Here is a 6,000-nt window from a genome sequence, read left to right on the forward strand (position 1 = left end):
GGATTCAATGATCAATTTTTTTCCCCCATGCATTGGGAAATCATGGGCCCCGGGGATGGGGGGAGGGTGGGAGGAACTGGATATCCACCATTCACAGTGCACCGAAGTCGGGCCCCATGGAATGTGGAATCTGGTTAGTTCGAACTAAGTGATTGGGCAACAAAATGGCAAATGAAATTTAATGTGGATAAATGTAAAGTAATGCACATTGGTAAAAATAACCCCAACTATACATACAACATGATGGGGGCTAATTTAGCTACAACGAGTCAGGAAAAGATCTTGGAGTTATCGTGGATAGTTCTCTGAAGATGTCACGCAGTGTGCAGAGGCGGTCAAAAAGCAAACAGGATGTTAGGAATCATTAAAAGGGGATAGAGAATAAGACTGAGAATATATTATTGCCCTTATATAAATCCATGGTACGCCCACATCTCGAATACTGTGTACAGATGTGGTCTCCTCACCTCAAAAAAGATATTCTAGCACTAGAAAAGGTTCAGAAAAGAGCAACTAAAATGATTAGGGGTTTAGAGAGGGTCCCATATGAGGAAAGATTAAAGAGGCTAGAACTCTTCAGTTTGGAAAAGAGGAGACTAAGGGGGGACATGATAGAGGTATATAAAATCATGAGTGATGTTGAGAAAGTGGATAAAGAAAAGTTATTTACTTATTCCCATAATACAAGAACTAGGGGTCACCAAATGAAATTAATAGGCAGCAGGTTTAAAACAAATAAAAGGAAGTTCTTCTTCACGCAGCGCACAGTCAACTTGTGGAACTCCTTACCTGAGGAGGTTGTGAAGGCTAGGACTATAACAATGTTTAAAAGGGGACTGGATAAATTCATGGTGGCTAAGTCCATAAATGGCTATTAGCCAGGATGGGTAAGAATGGTGTCCCTAGCCTCTGTTCGTCAGAGGATGGAGATGGATGGCAGGAGAGAGATCACTTGATCATTGCCTGTTAGGTTCACTCCCTCAGGGGCACCTGGCATTGGCCACTGTCGGTAGACAGATACTGGGCTAGATGGACCTTTGGTCTGACCCGGTACGGCCTTTCTTATGTTCTTATGTTATCCTTAGCAGGCATAAATCCTCTAGCTCTTTTTACACCAGCTGAGGCTCTGGCCCCAAACATTTTGCAAACCCAGCTGTCGTTTAGGTCGCCCCGTCCAGCTTTGGCCAGGGGCAAGACGAGAGAGGGCGTTGGGGGTGCTTGGCAGGAGTAGCGTAATACATCCTGGGAGGTGGGGGAGGATGTGACTCTGAGGTGCTTAGGCAGATACCCACCAAAGCTCCCACTTCTCCACTCTGGCCCACTTCCGCAGGCAGTGGTGCCAAGTCTGAGCCCTCCCCACCACTTTCCACCCCAAGCTCTGGGGCCTACGGGGCTCCCAGAAGAGGCCTTCCAACCCTGACTCCTGTGGGAGTGTTGGCATCAGCAATTGTCATACACATGCTGTGTGACACACACACTGAGGTGGGCAGGGGGAGTTCAGCCATCAAAACCACACCATCTTGTTTACGAAAACAGGATTTTTCAGGATCTGACTCATACATTTTTTGATCTCTTGAGGTTGGTAATACTGCCCCCTCTCCCTCCCCGCATCCACAGTGCCCCCTGATGGCTGCCACAGACCCTAGTACCAGGCCTGCCTAGCACTAACTGACTGGTCACTAGCTGTGACACCCCCCATCATAGTGATCTTGTGGCCTGGAAGGATCCCCACAGACACACAAGAGTCCCGCATGGCCCCAGACACTGCTTCATTCCCAGACAGGTGGCAGGGCCACCCATATAGGGGCCAGGGGATTCTAAGACCAGGGCTGAGCCATTTTCTGTGCCCACCGCATGGCCCTTCCTCCCCTCCCCTCATGGGCACTTTCTGCTAGCCCTGCTCTCTCTTGTGCTAAGTAGGGGGTGGGCCCCACCTGAGGATCATGGGATCCATGCCCACCAGCACCATGGGGCTGGGCTGGGTCTCCCCTGACAGTGGCTCTCCCTCAACAGCCAGGTTGCTGAGCTGCACTGGCACCGACGCTGCCCTGCCCCAGGGGCCAGATTCCCCACGCCCCCAGTACATATGGGCACTGGCCTGATCCCTAGCAGTCAGGGCCCTGTCTCTCCCTCCCCATTCGATCACTCCCGATTAATCAGCTTGTCTCACTCAGTGCCCACAGTCCCCCAGTGCATTCTGTCTCCCCTGCTCTTCTGACCCAGCCCCTGACTGCGAAAGATTCCCCATCCTCTCACAATGGGGCATTATAAACTCCCTGCCCATCTTGGGCCCCTTTGCCCCCCATGGCCTCTCCACTCAGTTCCCTTCTGGGAGAGTTTATTGCCTGATGTGCCACCCACACGCTCCGAGGACTCTGGACAATCAGCCCTGCACTCTGGGGGGAGGGGCGGCAGTCTCAGGACAGGGTCACACACTGCACACTGGAGCGCAGGGACCCCTCAGTTCATGTCTCTCTCCCACCCTGGTGGCTGGCTTCACAGCTCTGTCTCTGGGTCTTTCTGTCCTCCCCAAGGCAGGCACAGTGAATCTCCTGTCCCAGATCGCCCCCGTCTCACTGGGACCCGCAGGCGCTGGATCCCTCGCTCAGTCGTAGAAGTCGTCTTGGTCGTCCGGGCTCCGGTCCTTCCTCAGTGACATTTCCAGGCCTGCTCCCAGCTCCTCCGAGTCACCCCAGAACCCTGTGCAGGTAAAGTGGGGTAAGCAGGTGTGGCCAGGAATCCTGGGTTCTATTCCCAGCTCTGTATTAACCTGTCTCTCTCCGTGGACACGTCCTCACCTGTGACACTGCGAGCTTCAGGCCCCCGCGGTGGTGTCCTGGGGGAGGAAGCACAAACACAGATGGGTCAGGGAACTCCCAGCTGGGGGCACCTCTACTGGCCCCAAGGGGGCCATTCTGAAGGCAGATGGATCCCAGGCTCCGTAGCCCATCCAGCCCCTTCCCCCTGGCCCAGGGAGGGGCCTGTGCTATACCAAGGACCACGGGAATGAGGCCAACCTGCCTCCCCATTTGGGGGCTGCCTGCTCCCCACCCCCTCCACAGCGAAGGCCACCCCATGACAGGTTCTCGTGCCCTGGCCGTTTAAATGAGACAAATGCCCTGACCACATGGTCCCCCCTTTCACCCAGTTCATGAATCAATTGCTTCCCCTTCCAAAGCAGACAGCAAATTCACATGGGGTTAATTAGTGCCCCCGGGCGGGGGGGGGTGGGGGAGTCTGCCCCCCTAGGGACTGGGTGGAGACCTGGCAAACTTACCTCATGCATAGGAGGATCCAGACAGAAGCCACTGCCCCCTAGAGGGGAAAGGCCCCAGATCCCATTCCCTGTCCCTGAGGCAGCCAGTCTCCCCCACTGTGATGGAGTGCACCCCTGTATTCAGGCCCTACACACTATTGCACTAATATTTGTACATGGATTGCCATGTGAGGTATCATTTGAAAACTCATAGCTAGCTGATCAGTAATATCTGGGTAAAATGCATGTAGTAACATTATGTGTACAGTTATGAACATAAGCTGAAATCATGTCTGAAGTGTGTTCCCAGATAAGTCTGGGGAGTGGCTAAAACAATTTCTCAAAGACAAAGGCTATGGGTACACTACAGCTTGTGTCGGCATAACTTATGTCACACAGGGGGTCACTCAGCTTCTCCTGCAGACATAGCTACTGCCCAGGGGCGGCTCTAGCCAGCAGGCAAGCGCCCGCGCGCGGCGCGGCCGTCCGGGGCGCGGGGCTCCGTGTGAGCGCGCTCGCCCGCCGCGCCGCGGGTCCCCCTTTCCGCCGGTTGAGCGGTGAGCTCCGCCCGCGCGGCTGCGCAGGTCCCGCGGCTCGGCGGGCTCTGGTGGACCTGCGCGCGGCGGCAGCGAAGCAGCAACAGCCGCGGGAAGAGGGAGACCCCATGCGGGACGCGAAGCAGGCGCGGCGCCCGGCGCGCAGCTTTTGGGGCAACCAGCTACTGCCGCTCAGGCTACACTGGAGAGCTTACAGCCATCGGTGCAGCTGCACTGCTGTAAACTCTCTAGTGTAGCTATGCCCAAAGTACAAGCCGACGCCCCAGCCAGACGTCAACAAGGCTGATGGGTTTATCACAGGAAAGGGAGACAGGACAAAGAGATCTGCATCTGAAGAAACAGCCTCAGGTCTCCTTCCTCCACTAGACCCCCCCCCCATCTCTTGGTTCACAGCTGGAAATGCTTTTCAAAGCAGGACTGAAACTATGAAAAGGAGGGACAATCCCCTCCCCCAGACCACCCTCCCTGCCTATCTCATTCTCCGCCCCTGGGAAGACAAAGGAAACAGCTATTGGACACTGGGGGAGAGGTTGGCAACCCTCCAAGGGGTCCTGACCGGAAGAGTTCGGTCAGCAATGCTGTTGGAAGCATGTGGTGAGAAACTTTGCTTTCTATAGTTGGTTAAGTCGGCACTAGAAAGCGCTTTATCTTTATTTTTCTTGTAACCATTTCTGACTCCTATGCCTCATTGCTCATACTCACTTGAAATCTCTTTGCAGTTAATAAACGTGTTTTATTGTTTTATCTAATCCAATGTGTTTAAGTTGAAGTGTCTGGGTAACGCCATACAGGATGGCAAGTTGTGTGTATATTACTCTTTTAAAGGAATAACGGACTTAATATATTTGGACTGTCCAAGAGAGGGCTGGGCAGTATAGGACATACATTTTGGGGGGGGAATCTGGGACTGAGAGTTTATTGGGGTCACCCAGCAGAGGTAAAAGGCTGGTAAAAGCCAGAGTGCAACCCAAGCGTGGCTGGCAGGCTGCAGTTACACACAGACAGTCAGGGTATGATCTGCATGCTGGAAGGCTGTTTGTGAGCAGCCCAGATGGGAGCCTCTGCAGCAAGAGACCCAAGGTTGCCTGGCAACCCCTCACTGGTCTGGACTGCTCCCCAGTATGTCACACCCACCCTGGGGCCAGATCAGAGCGGGTGCCCTCTAGAAGGGAAAGGCCCCATGTCCCATCACCAACCATGGAACTGGATTCCCTGGAAAGACTCCAGCTCGTCCTTCTGAGAGGAGGGAAGAGCTGGACTGGACTTTGTCTACAGAACCTGCCCTGTCTTTTGCCCATTGTACCTTGGCCACTGGGTGGTGCTGGTGGGTGGCGCCTCAACCACCTTGACTTTCCTTGACCCTTCCTCCAAGCGAGGGCTCCTCTGGCTGCCTCTCCTCCACTCATGGCTCTCCGACGTTCTCCTCTTCATCCTGCAAAGGGCAGACCATGGCGGGGGCTCAGCAGCCAGCTCCTGCCGAGAGCCTAACCAGCTACTCTGCCTTGTTCAGGTGCTGATCCCACACCCGTCACCACGGTATCAGAGCTGCTCCCAGCTGTGCACTGAGGTTGGTACCCCTGCGATGCATTCCCTCTCCTCCCCTCCCCGGGCAGGAGAAATGTGTGTGCAGTGCCCAGATTGGTCTGGTGGCGTGTGGTGTAAATGCCATGCTGCTCTGCATTTATATCAGAACAGACTGACGATGCTTAGTCCCTTGGGGGGGCAACTTGTTCCATAATCCCCCATTACTTATCCACTTAGTGCCAAGGGCAGAACCCTGGAATCCACCTGCTCTAACCCACCAGACCCCACTCCCCTACTAGAGCTGGGGACAGAACCCCGGAGCCCTGGCTCCCAGCCCCCCTGCTCTAACCACTAGACCCCTCTTCTTGTACTGTACTAGGAATCATATTTCGCTGAGCTGGGGGCAGGGTTGGCCTGGCTTTGCTCACCCTGCAGAGACCTTTCTGTCCAGCCCCTCCCCTGTTGATGTTTGCTGCAAATTCACACTGAGGGGCCTCCCCAGGGACTGTAGGCCATACAGGGCCTCTGACACATGGGGGAGCATGAACCAGACTGCACACCCAGTCTGCAGCCACAGCATCTCCCCTGGCAGAGAAATCTGTATTGCTGCCATTCAGCCTTGGGCGAGTAGAGGGCACTCTGGGATCAGGGTGTTTTCATTAA

Source organism: Mauremys reevesii, linkage group 7, assembly GCF_016161935.1.
Source record: "Mauremys reevesii isolate NIE-2019 linkage group 7, ASM1616193v1, whole genome shotgun sequence".
NCBI lineage: Eukaryota > Metazoa > Chordata > Testudines > Geoemydidae > Mauremys > Mauremys reevesii.